The sequence below is a fragment of the Haliotis asinina genome, chromosome 9 (assembly GCF_037392515.1).
Source record: "Haliotis asinina isolate JCU_RB_2024 chromosome 9, JCU_Hal_asi_v2, whole genome shotgun sequence".
Taxonomy (NCBI): domain Eukaryota; kingdom Metazoa; phylum Mollusca; class Gastropoda; order Lepetellida; family Haliotidae; genus Haliotis; species Haliotis asinina.
In genome coordinates, this window is record NC_090288.1 from 57,070,871 (window position 1) to 57,088,947 (window position 18,077).

The 18,077-nt window shown below is 37.9% G+C and overlaps 1 pseudogene; it reads right to left on the bottom strand.

Annotated features, from left to right (window-relative positions):
• Nucleotides 1-1,534: 1,534 nt before the first annotated feature.
• Nucleotides 1,535-7,964, bottom strand: LOC137297341 (visual pigment-like receptor peropsin; annotated as a pseudogene).
• Nucleotides 7,965-18,077: the final 10,113 nt, after the last annotated feature.

The window sequence follows — 18,077 nt, forward strand, 5'->3', positions numbered from 1 at the left end:
AAGCCTTCTTGCAGGTCATGGAAAGAGACGAGTAGTTACGAATGATCCGACTCTTGCTTCCATGTGTACATCTGACACATGGCGATTTGTAAACTAACTTGCATGTCGCTAAGGGAAACTGTAGTCTTCCTCTGTTTTCTCCGGATATTGAGGTATTATGTTATGATAAAGATGGATAGTCTTATTCCAAGGGGCTGCATGGGTAAATGAAGGCGGTGCCATGCACAAGTGAAGAATGGCTTCATGAAATATTGAAGATGGCTTCTTGGACTATTGAAGATGGCTTCATGGAATGTTGAAGACTGACATCATGAAATGTTGAAGACTGGCATCATGGAATGTTGAAGACTGGCATCATGAAATGTTGAAGACTGGCATCATGAAATGTTGAAGATGGCATCATGGATTGTTGAAGACTGGCATCATGGAATAATTAGGATGTCATAACTGAATTCTGAAGACGGCATCATGGAATATTTGAGAATGTGTCATAGATTGTTGAAGATGGCATCATGGAATATTTGAGAAGGCGTCATCGGTTGCTGAAGACGGCATCATGAAGTAATGTCAGTCAGTGTGAAGTGAAGTGGCATTATGAACATGTCTTATTGAACTTGTGAAGATGCCGTCATATGATGTGCTGAGATATTGTGTAGATGCCGTCATATGATGTGGTGTGATAGAGATATTAGAAGAGATATTAGGTACGATTTGGGCAGATACTGTGTAGGTGGAGAGATATTTGGTACGATGGGGAGAGATATTGTGTAGGTGGAGAGATATTTGGTACGATGTGGGGAGATATTGAGTAGATGGAGAGATGTTTGGTACGATGTGGGGAGATATTGTGTATGTGGAGAGATATTTGGTGGGGAGATATTGTGTAGGTGCAGAGATGTTTGGTATGATGTGGGGAGATATTGTGTAGGTGGAGATATATTTGGCACGATGTTTTGAGATAGTGTAGGTGGAGAGATATTTGGTACGATGGGGAGAGACATTGTCTAGGTAGAGAGATATTAGGTACGATGTGATGAGATATTGTGTAGGTGGAGAGATATTTGGTACTATGGGGAGAGATATTGTGTAGGTGGACAGATGTTTGGCACGATGTGGGGAGATATTGTGGAGGTGGAGAGATATTTGGCGCGATATGGTGAGATATTTTTTATGATGTGGTGAGATACTGAATGTGTGGTGAGATGTAAAAATATTTTATATGTGGTGCGATACATGTCGTATGTATGGTGTGATATTGCATGTGATGTAGAGAGATATTGTATATGCCGTGGAGAGATAGTGTACACCGTGTGGAGATTGCTGTGTTTGTTGTTGTGAGGTATTGCATATGCTGTGCAGATATTGCATTTGTTGTTGTGAGATATTGTATTTATTGTTGTGAGATATTGTATGTGATGTGGTGAGATATTGTATTGGAGATATTGGAGTGATAGCGTACACGGTGTGGAGATTGTTGTCTTTGTTGTTGTGATATCTTGTATTTGTTTTTGCCGAGTGCGGCGTAAAACTAAAGTCAACCACTCTTCACTGTATCGCCTGGTAGTTGTCGAGATGTGTGACCTCTGGTGACATCTTCATGCCCGACACTTCGGTGATAGGGGAATAGTCGTTCCTGTGACAGATAACATATTACGTCATATGACTCAAATTGTGATTACCCATCCTTCAAGTCGCCTGTCTAGACAGGCATAATTTTGGGATTATTTTTAACACCGCACTCAGCGATAATGGTAACTTAAATATCTGTTTTGAACGAACCAAACGAACCAAACCAGTGATCAACCGCCTGAGCAAGCAGCTATGCAACTACGATACGATAAAATGTGTTAACCAAGTCAGCGAACTTGACCACCCGATCCCGTTAGTCGCCTCCTACTACAAGCTGGGGATCACTTCTAACCCGGATTTCAGTGGATGCTTTGGAGTCATATGACGTTGGAAATATAACCTCATTAAACAAATGAGGAGTGTCAGTGACGAACGACTTCAATCGTACAAAGGGTCATTTTTTCACTCATGTCTATGAAATATTCACTCATCCATCCCATCTAGTCCATTTTCCACTAAAATACATCATAACAATTAAGTGGTAAGTATGTGACCACATGAACACTACAAATACCTCACGGCCAAAGGAATGACACTGACTCCACTGTTATTCACTCTGTTAGTTGAGAGACATTTTAACACTGCCAGATATCGATGTCGGAACTTGTTGCTGACCACGACGTATATGAGGGGGTTGAGGCACGAGGAGAGTTTGGCGGCCATGACGGGGATCACAGTCAGCCAGATAGGTATGGAAGCAGCCATTCCGAACGTCGCCGACAGCGACATTATGGCGTAAGGCATCCAGCAAATCAAGAAAACCAACACCATGATGAAACATAGCTGGAAAGAAATTTTACAGCATGTGTTAGTTATGTGCCTAAAATGCCTTTGAAACAACCTATGTGCCAGGAGCTTCGACAAGGAGATAGATTACATCAACTTCAACACTTATTTCGAGTATTGTCACCGAGTGACAGCCTAATGTCGACGTTGAACCATTCGTGATGCATTTACGTAAGTCATTTACGCACTACAGGAAACCCAGGAGTACAGTTTTAGTCCAGCACACTTAGATGAGATGCATGTCCTCATGTGTCCAAGGGACGCTACTCTGGGCGACATGTGTATCGTATCTTGCACAGTTGGCCAAATGTTATTTTATTCCATTGGCATTGTTTCGAAGTTGGAGAGTAATATATAGATATGTTTTATTGGTTTCATTGTTGCTAGCTTATAGGATGAGGTACCCTTTACGTTACTAACGCTTACAGAAGAGATATAATTGTGATATGGACTCTAGTCGTACCTTTGTGAGAGGGTACCTTGATGTTGGTAAGTCTTACGGACGAGGTATTCAGGTTATATGGACGCTACTGTTATCTTAGAGGATACCTCTGGTGTTAGGAAGAGGAGATATTCTTGTGATATGGACTCGTAACGTACTGAGAGGGTTCATCGATGTTACTAACATTTACAGAGGAGGTATCTTGGTAATATGAACGTTACTGTTACCTCAGTGAGAGGGTACCTTGATGTATACTGGAGGTATACTGGATTATATTTGCACAATGGTGAGAGGATTAACGCTTATAGGGGAGGTATCCTAGATTTGTACCTTAGTGAGGTTTGTCTCCTGTCGATCACGTCGAAGCTGCATCTCCCTCTTTGTCGCCAGAAGGATGCTGATGTAACAGTAGGTCATGATGATGATGTTCAGTAGGACGACTAACACGACAAGGGATACGATGAATATTTTGTCTTTGATCCGATTTCCTGTCCAATTCACGGTACACGATGTCTAGAAGGAAGGAAAGCACAGAATATTTGACATCCACCTGATTTTCTCTCAATCATTCATTCATTTTGGGAACGTGCAATTATTTCTGTAAGAACCGAAAACATTTATGATGCCCTAATTAAAAGTGTTGTGGCCAAAATCAATTAATTATTCATATAGAGAATCATTATTCGTTTCCTTAAGTTCCAAATTTGTATCAATCCCATTTCACTTAAGTTCCAAATTTACATTCTTATTTCATTTCAGATTCCAAGTTTTTGATCCAACCTGTCTTAAGCTTCCCTTCCACCTCTGATAAGGGGAGGTAAATGCTTTGGGTTATTCATATCATGCCATGTGCTCTCAGCATCCACAAGGCATAGTCATCAAGACCCCAAGTTAAGGAGGTCTAAAATAATGGTAAGTCACTTACACTTTTAACTTATACATGAAGTGGTAACCTTAAATGCAATACTATGTTACTCACATATATATTTAGTATGTTGAAGCAAAGGTAGTTCTTTGTTACCCATTTTCAGCAGACACATTTGTTTCCATGTGTGAGTATTTCACCTGTTAGCTCACCTTACAGTATATATCATTTATGCTCGGTGAAACCTGTTCATTAAGTGAAACTAGTTAACAGAGAAATTGTCATAAGGTTAGATAATAAGATATAGCTTTTCATCTTTTTCAGTCAATCAGTGTTTGTAAGAAGATTTGTAAGAAGATTTGTAAGAAGATTTGTAACAAGATTTGTAACAAGATTTGTAAGAAGATTTGTAACAAGATTTGTAAGAAGATTTGTAACAAGATTTGTAAGAAGATTTGTAACAAGATTTGTAACAAGATTTGTAAGAAGATTTGTAACAAGATTTGTAACAAGATTTGTAACAAGATTTGTAACAAGATTTGTAACAAGAAATAAGAAGACAAGAATAAAGCATTAAAGAAACAACCTATTTGGTTATTACAAAAAGTATATAAGGGAAATAAATAAGGGAATGAAATATCGAGAAAGTTTGGCACAATTTCCCATTTATTTTACTTATTTTGAGTGGTAACCAACATGTTCATATACTAAACAACAACAAAAACCCAACTCAAGTTGTGTTTTTTGTCAAGTTTTTAAAAAGAAGACAAACATGAACGCTTACTTGTGTGAAATATCATTTTTTTCGAAACTTGCGTTTCTTTGTCTGTTCAGTATTGTTTCTGAAATGCCTACCACCTACAGACCTTTGCTGGCTGGTCTATGCCGCAGTTAATTTGTCACGTTGCCGAGAATCAAAGAAAAGTTGATGGATGCCAAAACAGGTCGCCTCCATCGTCAGCTCGACATTAATGAGATCACACGTGGAGTCGGCACGGAAGGGTTGATGCCATAATGGCGTGGGTATTAAAGGTGTTAACGTTAAACTGAAACGTTGTATTTCAGTCGACAAGGGCCTGTCACGATCAAAATGGCATTAGTCCGGCTTGGTACATGCAGCCTCACATACAAAGTAAACGCACGTCCTATTCTTGAATGTAACATTTAACCGATGTCATCTTCCCCACCTGTACCAAGTAAAGGTTCTCTGTGTGAAGGCTGTTCACCTCATTATTGGTTGTTGACTCCACGATCAGGAGCTAAATGACATACAGTATGGTTCAAAATTATTGAGAATAGCTAAAGCATTTCATATTATTAAACGAGAACAAATCAGATAAAATTGAATGTATTGTGAAAGTGAACTGACCTTTTCATGTTGTGTAGGTAACAATTTAATATTTTATCAAGTCTCCTTGAGCTTCACGGCACAGTCTAAGACGGGTAGGCATACTTCCTATCAGAGAGGTTAGCGTCTCGTGAGTTATGCTGTCCCAGTATCGGACCACTTCTCTCTTCATGTCTTCAATTTTTGTCAACCCCTTTTGATTCACACATTCCTTCATCATCCCCCAAATGTTCTCAATGGGATTTAAGTCAGGACTATATGCAGGAAATGGTAATGCAGTCACATTTTTCTCCTGAAACCACTGCTTGGCATGTTTTGCGGTGTGTTTAGGATCATTATCTTGCTGCAAAATCCAGTCATTTCCATAAAACACATGTGCACCTGGAAGGAGAAAATTATCTAATATGTTAGTGTAGCGTTGACTTGTCAGATTTCCTTCAAACACACACAGCGGGGTCGTTCCTAATAAGGATATCCCTCCCCATACATGAAACTTTGGGCTGTATTTAGGTCGTCGATACAACGGTGCTGACGCAGACTTTGTCCATATTTTCACATTATTGGGATATACCCATATTGAGCTTTCATCAGTAAAAATCACATTTTCCCAGTCAAAGTTTTCATGTGCCAAACACCACTCAACACGCCTGTCTTTATGTTCTTGTTTCATGAGAGGAGAAGGAATTCCAGTCTTTTTCTCCCATCCAAGATCAATCAAATTTCTTCTAACTGTAGATTTTGATACAACTGTTGATCCCCTTTCTATCATTTCATACCTGATGTTGGAGATGCTTGCCCTTTGCTTTTTAGACGCTAAAATTCCCAGCCGGACGCGATCTGGGAAGTCCAATTTTCTGGGTCTCCCTGCTCCTTTCTGGTGCCCCAAATCCTTTCCCTCTTTAAAATTCTTCCTAATCCTATACACAGTAGAAAGAGGAGTTCCTGTTCTCTCTGCCAATGTATTTACATCATCAATTCCTTGATTACACAACTCAAAAATCAACCTTCTTTTATCTTCAGCAGACATTGTTGACAGTGCTGAGGAAAATGACGTCTGCGACAAATTCAGGGGAGGTAACTCTAATTGTACTATACCCAGTAGGCCAAGATGAGTTACCTTCCTTATACCATTACTTAGTTTTAAGTATCAGTGAATCAGTTGAGGTGTTAGGATAGCTCAAAGTAAGAAGAAAAATTCTCAATAATTATGAACCAGACTATAGTTCGTGGAACGTCACTGTAATCGATGTGGTATGCGGAGTCATCAGTTAATACTAAAAGCGTTGTAAATGTGACAGGATGCAATATTTGTATATATTCAGTGATTTTATTCTTTAGTTTTAACTGAATTAAACATTCATTTTAGCATATTTTTAAACATTATATACTGCGCTCTCCCGTAATCAATCTCTCAACCTACAATCACCCGAGCACTGCCACACAACAGCCAGCTCAAGCGCCGCACTTACTGTCCCTTTGTCGTAAACCTTGTTAGCTTACTTCACCCTGTTTAAGGTCTATTATCAGTTTGAGATTGAACATTTCTACTGTAAATTGGACATTTAGTTTTGAGCTCTTGGGATCACTTCTGAAGGTTAGTCTCTTTCAATATTTTTTGTAGTTTGTACATGTCCATGTGATGTGTACAGTTTGTGTGTGTATGCTTTGATAATTTGGCTGCTTGTCATACTATAGGTAATAAGTAGTTTGATATAATTAGTTGTTTTGCAGACTGCAACGCATTATAAGTTCATTTTTATACAAACGGTCAACGATACACGCACACACACACACACAGATACACACACACACACACACATATATATATATATATATATACCATATATATGTATGTATATATATGTGTGTGTGTGTGTGTCAGTGTCAAACTGAATCTTTATGTAATATACAGCTGTTGTGTGAATGTGTAATGTATAGATTTGTGGATGTATGAACATGTAATGTGTACATGACTGCATAATGTGTGAATGTAAGAATGAAGCAGGGTTTAACCATTAAATATATTTAAGTGTTTCTCATTAATCGACAATACCTAAAGGTATTTGTATTGTTGTTGGAGCCATTTGAGTAGTCTGCCCATTGTGAATATATGTTTCCTTTATTCGTGCCGAAGTAGCTGTATTGCTCATGCAGATGCTTGTGTAACTGACCATACAGGTCTACACACTTCGTGTGTTCACTATATATTATGCATTATGTAATGTCTACTTGACAATAAATGTATCGTGCTAGTTTGTTACTTTGTGTGACATGATGTGTACACACATATCTATGTTCTATGTATAAATTAACGTATACATGGAATCTGCTATAAATTTAGCTTTGAGGCAATGTGTATGAAATAAGTTGGCAATGATGATATTTTGTAAATGGTTATATAAACAGATTATACTATTACTGATATTATCTGTTAGCATAATCATTTTATATTTATGTTTTGTCAAAAGGATGTTTTAATTGTTTCAGGGTTTTTTTCATATGAATCATCAATTAATAAAGGTCATACTGCGAACACCGCCGTGTCTGTTTATATAATAAAATAGTTCCGGTTTCATAAATATCTGTGGTATGTTGACTCATCAGTTAATTGTCACAGTGAATTTAAATAAGACCTACCAATATTGTAATTCTTCGATATTTGTTTCAGACGAGTCTGCAGCTTCAGCTCGCATATTTCCTCAATGTTTTACAGCTTAACAAAGTAACAAAGTACTTGTCATGCAGGACAGGCAATGGTGCTCTGGTGACAAAACATATGGCATCCAAGATTAAGTTGATAAGGGGGGTGGTTGTTTTTGACGTACCCCAAAAGGCTCCCGACTATAATCGACGCCAGCAATCAAAGGTACCACAGCCCAGAAAAATGCGTACATCCAGATTCCGATCAGCATTTTCACCACAAAACTTCGTCTCTGAAGTATAGTCGCTGGAAAGGTAGAAAGCACATCATTACTAGGGCCAAGGAACGGGAACCACAACATCTTGAGTGGATGCGTAGGTGTGATGCCCAGGATAAAGGGGGATGTATTGTACTTTGTGACGTAAACATAATTAGGAATTTTAAGATCAACATTGTCAGTCGGACGTTACATATCGCAATAATATGACCGTCACCATTTTTACAAGATACACTTACGGTGCGTCTTTCAATATGCTCTGGAGTTAACCTTCATTCAGAATTAGTTGACCCTCTCATATCTTGTAACGTGTGTAAGACTGCACTAGGTTGATTTCAATACAAGCGAAACAATTGAAAAAAAACAACCAAATCATTGAGTTACGAGGGATTTTTTTCTAGAATACAGTACGGGTCGCCTTTCTCGTATCAGATAGCTTAGGGGCGGTTTGGTAGCCGAGTGGTGAAGGAGCTCCCTACATGGGTACGACTGCTTTCGTAGGTACAACGGGTGAAGCCCATTTCTGGTATCCCAGCGGTAATACTGCTGAAATATTACTGAAAGTACAGCAAACTCACTCACTCCTGTGCATGCTGTAACTATGGTTTGGGTTTAATCTGTATAAACTCTTCTCCGCACCGTTAATACAACCATTTCTGCTCTTAAAATAGTTTGGGTGGTTTCTATATTGTTCTTAATCAGCAGTCGTGAGTGTTTTCCCGAGAACTAACGTTTAGAGAGATGAGCAAAACATGATTGCCGCGTGGCCAAAACAATATGACTGCAACACGTATACGTACGTGCGCGTATGCGTGTGTGCATGTGTGTCTGAATACCTTTGGTATGTTACGAAAGTGTGATATGTTAAATGTAGGATTACACTTCTCAGAAATCGGTAGATTACTTTTGGGTACAAGTCCCATCCTGGATTCCAACACACGCACATGCACGCGCACACACACTCTCTCTAGAATGAGACATCCCAAATATACTCCGCATCATTTATGAAAGCTAAAACTATTGGTAAAACTAATTCTTCAACTTCTAATTCTTCGTCTTTGTATCTACAACTGAATGTTTTACAAACTTTCTTAATAGTATGGAAAACACATTAGGCCGTTGAAATGACATTATGTTCTTTAACGTCTGCTACATTCAGTGACAAATAACACATATTTATTTAAATTGTCAATATGGAAAACCACCTGCCACTTGATAAAGGGTCAGATGATATATAACACATATAAACAAGGTTTAATGTCTTGACAAACGTTACACATCATCAAAAACCCCTAAATGAAAACGGCAAACATGAAGGAATTGATCATTAAATATCTTATTATCCTCCACTTTTTATGCAAAGAATGACGTGCACGTGCAAGTCGTTTACATTAATGATGCCTAGTATACAACATTTGACCACTTTATCAAAGGATTTTTGTGTTGAGTCCTTGATGTATTATCTGGACATAAACAATAATAAATACGGTAGCTGTATTTACAAGAAGACTTCTTGCAGATGATGAAATAGCGTTCAAGACTGATGGAAGACAGCGTTGAAATGGTGGCGTTCCCAAACAGGAAGCCGAGGAATCCATAGATTGTGCACCCAACATCTCCATACAGCCAGTGCTGAAACAAATAAAAGAGTTACCTGCCCATTGTATAGGATCATATCACAGACTGTCATTCACATCCATAGCCATATTGTAGGATAAATGGGAACAGAATCATTACTGACATTCTATTGATGTGAAAACAAATCCATATGACCATTATTTTAAAATGTCATACTCATACGAATAGATAAAAGAATTAATAGTGTAAGAGGATAAGAAACTGATTTCTCGTAACGGAAAGTTAAATTCTCGTATTGTCCTCAGACGTTCAGGTCCTGCCATACAACCCCAGATCCTTTTTACGCAAGGGACACGACTCAGAAGAATAGAATGTGGCGAAATAAACATTTCATGCCTGGCTAAGGACCTCTGTGTAAAGACCATCGTTAAACATAAGCCCGTCATTTACTGTTTAATCTTGATTTAACGAGTCATATTCATGCAGACCCCTATGCCACCACTCCCTGAATCACTAATTCCGTTCATCAAGATGTTAACCTTATTTACTGAATTTGAAAATGCAACTTTTCCTCGTTTCCCTAAGCAAAGTATAGAACAGGCTTTTGCAAAATATTGATTTGGATCAAATATACTAAACTGGATAAAGTATTTTGTGTATTGCCACTAAAGCAGTATGTGATGTCCCACTTTCTGTTTTATGTTAGAAATAGGATGTCGACAGGGATACCTGCTATCACAATACTTATTCCTCATTTCAGTCGAGATGTACGGTTAAATGGTGAGACACAGCACACTAGTGTACATAACGTAGGTTAGTATTCTGATGACACTTAGCGTTTTATGGATTGATAATAAAGTAGCTTCAATATTGCCCCTGAAACATCCAATTAATTGCTAATAAAATGAGTGGCGTTAAGAAAAATGTGGAAAACAGTAATTAAATCTCGAGGATGCAATCTTTTAAAAATTTTAATAATAGGACTGCACTCACTGATTCAAACTGCACTTGCTTTGCGAAATCTGTTTCTGAGGATAGCCAAGACTGGGTATTTTTTTAGCAAATGTCGGCACCAGAGGATCTAATTCTTAGTTTGGTTGGATACATCATTGTAAAGAAATTTATGTTTGATACTCGTGTTTGACACTTGTTTAGTTGTACTAGTTATCGATTTTACCCGAAACAGAAATTCGTGCACAAAAGTAAAATATGACATGTAAAGAAACGTCTCATGACATGAGAGCAATTGTTATCTTGTGTCAGGAGATAATACGCTATCCTGTGGAATGTGAGGAAATATTGTCTTATTGAATGTGAGGAAATATTGTCTAATAGAATGTGAGGAAATATAGTCCTATGGAATTTTGGGAATATAGTCTTATGGAATATGGGGATGTCTTGTCCTATGAAATGTGAGGTAATATTGACTTATGGCATATGATGAAATATTGTCTTATGACTTGCGAGGAAACTTTGCTGATGACATGTAATCAGCTATAACTCCATTTCATGTAGGTATATACTATACTAGTCTCATCTATCTAGACCTGAAACCTACCTGGGCGACGTTGGACGACACTATGAACGGGAAGCAAACGCCTGTCATGCCGATGTCGGCGATGGCGAGGTTGAGCAATAGGATGTCGACGGAAGAGCGTATCTTCTCTCTGAGAAACATCACCACTGATACCACGTTAGCAGTAACACCAATCACACCTGGCATCAAGAAACAGCGTCATGACGTAAGAGAGATCTGAATACAAACTCATGTAACAGCAACAAAACTCTTTCCATATTAAAATGACGATAATGGCGAAATCCTTTCAATATTCATGACAATACATGCGACAGAACATGTTCCACATTTTTGTTACAATATAAGTCCTTTCCATGTTCATTAGACATTTTTGAAATTATCATAGCTCATTGTACGTATCCGATTATACCACCTGTTAAAAGGTGAGAGTATCCTGCTCAATAGGTGTTAGCTTTCACAGGAACACTCAAAGGCAAGTCATTGGTCACAACGAAAAACAATGTATATGACACTAATGGACAGGTACTGTATTACCAAAATACAATAACAAATTAGTTAACTATCTGAAAGACTGGAAAATATATAACCATTTTACACATGTATAACAAAAGTACACTCGGCCATCTGAATGTCATGAAAGAATACACTGAAGCTCAGACCAAAAATATTCTGTAATTCTAGGTCACTCCTTAAAACCAGAAATGATCGGAAAGAATGAAATGACAAAATTACTCTGTTCTAAGCTGTGATATGTCAGGTCATATCACATAAAGGAAAACTGTACAATAACAGACGAGTAAGTTCTTGAGAGGCATGTAGAAGTTGGTATTCAAGTATAAGACAAACTATTATGGGTGTCAGCGTCTGTTTTCCATACACAGCGTTTCTGGTTTATTCTTTTAGCCCATGAACGTTGTGCATACAATAAAGAAGCTAACATCCATAACAGCTTGTCATACAATAGACGCGTAGATGATCCTGAAATGTCCTGCACACATATGTAATACTACTTTTGAAAGGTTTAAAGATACCTGAAATATTTTAATCTAGGTAAAGCGTTTGTGAAGTTGTCATATGACGGTTGATAAAATCTTTGCTGAAGAGCACACTTGACAGCACCTCGGCAGATGTGACATGAAATCACCAAATGCTTGAACTGCTAGCACATTCCTCGAAAATATGTGATGACCATTGAAAACGGCTCGTTTCTTAAAGCCTTGTGAATATTCTTGTCACTTAATAAGAAGTTTATGCAAAGGTCAAAACACAGATGAGGTTGTCTTACTCCTCTCCTTTAATTCCGGTTTAACATCAATGAGAAAAAATGTGAACGAAAGGCCAGAGTCGGTTCAAAATCAACCGGGAATGACAACATTAATGGTTAAACTATCGTCAATTTTCATAACGTTGGTTGCTAGGTAGCTTCTTTTCAGTTGCATATGATGACGTCATTTTTCATTGCGCAATGGCTTATAGTCACTGGGAAACATAAATGAATTTGCTTTACCTTTTCAAACAAATATGTTTGAAGAGAAGGAGTTTTCACATATCCCATTTAAAATAATATTTACTATTTGAAATGTTTAACGAGGTGTGTAGAATCTTTATGCTGTACAGTCTTTGATACTCTTATTTTTCACTTGTTGTTTTATAAATCCTACCGTATCATATGCATATACATATGCTGGACAAAACAAGTTAGGGATATATATAAATTTTGAAATTTTGAATAATGATGTACTTTTTCATTGACACACTGATATAAATATCAGTCATAAAAATACCAATATACCTAACATATTTTGTCCAGCATAATATGCATATGTATCAACATTTTGTGCTGTGTTAAGTCAAACAATGTATCAACATTTTGTGCTGTGTTAAGTCAAACGATGTATCAACATTTTGTGCTGTGTTAAGTCAAACGCGATGCATCCAAACTTGAATACTGTTAGATAATGCTGACCTCAAGCCGAGAGCACTGGAATCTTTTGTCACCAGTACGAGTATATGTCTACGAAGTGAACTGCATTACATTGATTTTCTTGTTTCTGCATATAATGAAGTAACCGATATTCTTGTCAGCGACGTATTAATAGTTTTGGCACGCCACGCAACTTAGAAACTGAATATTGTTTGTTATCTTGTTATGTATGTATGTATGTATGTATGTATGTATGTATGTATGTATGTATGTATGTATGTATGTATGTATGTATGTATGTATGTATGTATGTATGTATGCATGTATCTATGTATCTATCTATGTATCTCTGCATCTATGTATGTATCGATGTATCTATGTATCGATGTATCTATGAATATTTTTTTCAGATTCGGGATTCAAATCTTAAAAAGATGAACACCCAAACCTACATTTTTTCATATAATCTCACCCCTTCAAATGTACTAGGTGCTCCTTTGAGCCTGAGTATCTTGAAAACATAAACAACCAATCTACAGTTTTCCATGTTTGAACCTCATTCAAATCCCGAATCTGAAAAATTTTTTCCAGGTCCGTATGTTTATGAGCAATTGAATATAAAGGCATACTATATATTGCCAGCAGCTGAAGGTAGATCACCACGCTTGGGACCATGGGAGCTTAGAGTACATTTGCTTCATGCATGGACCCTAGCTGGATTTAAACCATCCCTTCAGCTATAACAATTTAGATAATCTAGCCACAAATTTAAAGAACATATATACTAGTAAAACTAGTAGTAGGTTTAAATTTACCTTGAATGTTTGGGGACTTACGTAACTTCTCAGGAGGACAATAGTTTTACAATACCTCAACACGTTTTGCTGGTACAGCCACTAACCATTTCAGTTATTCATCTATCTTCACATTTATCTTTTTACAAACCATTTATCAAAATTATCTAGTACTTTTATGTCTTTTAAAGGTCACGTGCTACAAAAAACTCAAACACAATTATCACTTGTTCGTGACATTGCCGATTGTGAACAAAAAACAAATAACAAAATTATAAGTGTACAATCGCGAATCAAATGTGCAATATTTTGTAATTGGGTTTACTTCCTTCGAAACGAAACATCTGTGAGATCGAACCCAATCAGAGCGGGTGGATGTGTACTCTAGTATATCGAAGTCTTTTCATTGCCTGGTTCATTTGCCGATACACTGACGGTTCATTGCATGTGTATATAGAGACGATCTGTTTGATTGGCACTTTGGAAGTATGATGAGTTATAAGATAGTATGATTCTTTATGGGTGACAAATTCTTTTATTGTATACGATGTGACGTTTCGTTGTGGAATCGTGTACCGTTGTCAAGCAAGAGTTATGTTAGGATTTGTAAATACATGCTCTCTTCATTTGCGTTCAAACCTGTTAACAAATACCACGATGGTGAACTACTGCGTGGCTGGAAACTGTCGTTTGTCCAGGTAAAAAGCAGGACTTGAAACGGACAATCTGAGGTTGCACTTTGATACTTTTAGCATTTTTCATATTTTGAGCATTTAGCCTCTTTGGAGTCTTTACCATATTTTTACGAACTCTTCCCCTTCACGAGCAACAGCAATGGAATAAGACCTCCAACGTAAAAGCCAATGTCATTGATAAAATTAGGCATGTTTCTTTGCTTCGCACATATCAGGGTCTTAGCTCCATGGGATGATCTACCTGTCTTTGCTATTTCACTACGTTATTCGTAAGCCTAGGATAGACTAAATAGTTAAACATGTTTGCGAGCTATTGACGAACCTGCGACCATTAGGTTGGCGAAAGAAGGAGATAACCTTTGGATTTGGCGAGCGGATGCCACATCCATTAGACCACTCCGCCAATAATGACCAATGACAATTCAAAATTAGGACATGGTGCCTGCACACTAATTTTAGATGAACGTATGTTGCATATGAAAATTGCCGATGAGGTTAAACTGGACAAGCTTGAAAAGTGGTTTAATGCACTGGACATGGGCAGGCAATTAGTGGAATAAGATGACATACATAATTTACGAGAGAACATACCACTCGACATATGTTCGGGCGTTTTACTGTTGTTTACGGAAGTACAAATTAGCTTGTGACTGGAGCATGGCTAACACACTGAAGCGAGGATATCGCTGGAAGTCATGCAATTGGTCCCTGGTCGCATGCAGACAGACATGCAGTGATCACCACGGACTAATTTGTGCACTGACGTTTGTGAAGCTACCATTAATAATGTACTGTAACGATATGGACACTGCTCGTTTTCGGATATCCCGCCACCCGTTTTGTATAATTGAAAGGTCTGGCTGCCAATTTTATTATATTGATAGTCCCTCCATTGTTGACCTCCGTGTCCAGATCAATGATAACGTATTCAGTGATGAGAATGGAGGGGGATAAAACCATTCCCTGTGGTTCCTTTAAAACGAAACAAAGAAAGTGATATAAAGAAAACTACATTTAGCTAAGAAGTAGAATAATTAGATATGTTATTTGAACACACTATTGCTGAGATTTAGGAGGAAGTGAGTTCAGTTTTACGCCGCAATGTTCCAGCTACATGGCGGCGGTCTGTAAGTAGTCGAGTCTAGGACAGACAATTTAGTGAGCAACAACAGGAGCAACGATCTGCCCGGTTGGTAACCGATAACATGTGTCAAGTCAGTGAACCTGACACCTGATCCCATTAGTCGCCTCTGAAGACACTCATAGTCGCTTTTTGTGGCAAGCATGGGTTGCTGAAAACCTATTCTTCAGGGGACAGATTTATCAACAAAGCAGCGTGTTCTGCAGTGTCAACAAGGTTCAAGTTGGATTATCTGTAGTTAGTAGAAACACACCAATGCCTATGTACTGTGATGTGGATAACGCCAAATGGATTGATGGTGGTGAAAGAATAAGTACAAATTGCTGTAATTGTTAGGGAACAGAATCTATACAAGTAAAAATATTAAAGTTATATACACAAAAAGTGATTAATTACCAGCAAAGATCTTGTTGAAGACATTATCAATTACCATGAGGAATTGCATGCAACTAGAGAGACGTTGATTGTGACGATGTTATACACACATGGTGTATATATTTAACCAAAGAATTACATAAGAGTTTCCTGATGCATGAATGTGTTGTTATGTTCATGTAAAATCCGACTACGCACTATATTAGCACGCGTGCTCGTGTTACTTCAGCATTGGCAATATAGATAAGAATGCAGAATTCCCATGAAATTATTAAATATTTAATTCCCTTCCATGATCATGGTTAAAGCATTTGCTTTTAACTCTGAAGGCATGGGTCGATTCCCCACATTTCTGGTGTCCCCCGCCTTGACGTTGGTGGAATATTGCTAAAAGCCACGGAAACTATACTAAAGCATTCATTTGACTGATTAAACCAACTATACAGAGGAACGGTGGGCCCCTCAAGCGGTTCACGTACATTGATAACTCGTTTAAGAGACGCAAATAAAACTCTCAACAAAGTTGTGTGACAAAATGGGTGATTTCATTTTTGAATCAATATTCCAACAGTTTAAACCCAGGGCATCTATAGTTCAACACTTTTAACGTACAGTGCCCTTTGTACTAGGACAAAGTGAACTCTTTCTTTGATTTTGTTCCAATAAGGTCAGTCATTCAAGGCTTCAGTAAAAAATTCAAGAAGCTTTATGGTAGAGATTTCATAAAGAAATGTTTAAAATTGTCAGATTCCTATTTTGCCTTGTGCCATGCTTTCCCAGTATACATCTGGTGAGCAATAGACACGTCTTTGACTTGTCACTGGTGGAGCAGGACACGTTCAACCTTTTACGAAAACGCGGTATTATCACTTATTTATTGCACATCATAAACACATGCCCGTGAAGCAATGCGGAATTGTGGAATGGAATAGAATGGGCGTTCAGGAGAGATGTTGAAAGATTTTGTCGCTTTTAGTTATGTATATTACAAAACATCCTCTCACTCCATATTGTATTACTTTCACCCACAATCCTTTCCTATGTAATGTTTCAAACGGCTTTGGACAGTCAATAAAATCACTTTTGCATTTTCATTTACGATGTTTAAGTGACATTGATTACACTGTAAACGACCATTATGCGACCTGAAGTAGGCAGGTAGAGATATATTGTAAATCTATCCTTTAATATGCTTATAATAAGTATTCCTAAGCAGCTTCATTTTGAATTAGGTTTGTGAATTTGGTTCATTAATGTGGACGTTCCCTCTAATGATTACATGGTTTGGCCTCGGGTAATAATCCTGTACACGGTGTGACACTGATATTATCAGTGTAGGCTCGCCCGAGCTTAGAAAATTAAGCAAACTCATCCTGAGATCCATCATCAGGTTCACACACATTAATTTTTCTAAAATTAAAAAAAAAAATTCAACGTAACATTACAACATCCTTCTATCATGAAATTTGTCTGGCTGATCGCCAACACACTGACTGTCGTTGTGAAGAGGAGTGGGTGGGTTCTGAGCCCCACTCATCAAATATCTATGACAGAACATTAACGGTTTTCTTGACAGAGCATGATGTAAAATCTGTTTATCACCTAAACTGGAAGGAGGACATAGGGTATTATTATTTGCCCTGGAAGGCCCTAGGAGGGTTACGCCTTTTGGTGAACGTTGATTAGCTGACCCTAACCAGTGTAATGAAGTCCCCTCACACTCAGAACTGCTGTTTTCATCTGAACGTATTTTGGATCGAAAACTGATGTTGATAACAACACTAATTACCACACAAGACAGGGAATAGCAGATCATCTGATTATGTAATTCACTCGCCAAGGCTCAAGAATTACGCGTATTATGTAACTCGGGCAGGACAATCTTTGTGAGCGAGCTGGCTAAAGCGCGAGGTTAGTAATCCAATAAGCCTCAGGTGTCGGGATCAAGTCCATCTGTGACCAGGTGTTAAAACCTTCGTGCTGACTCTCTCCATGTTGTTACAACCCGTACTATACAGTACACAGCCCTGTATACTTTAAAGAAC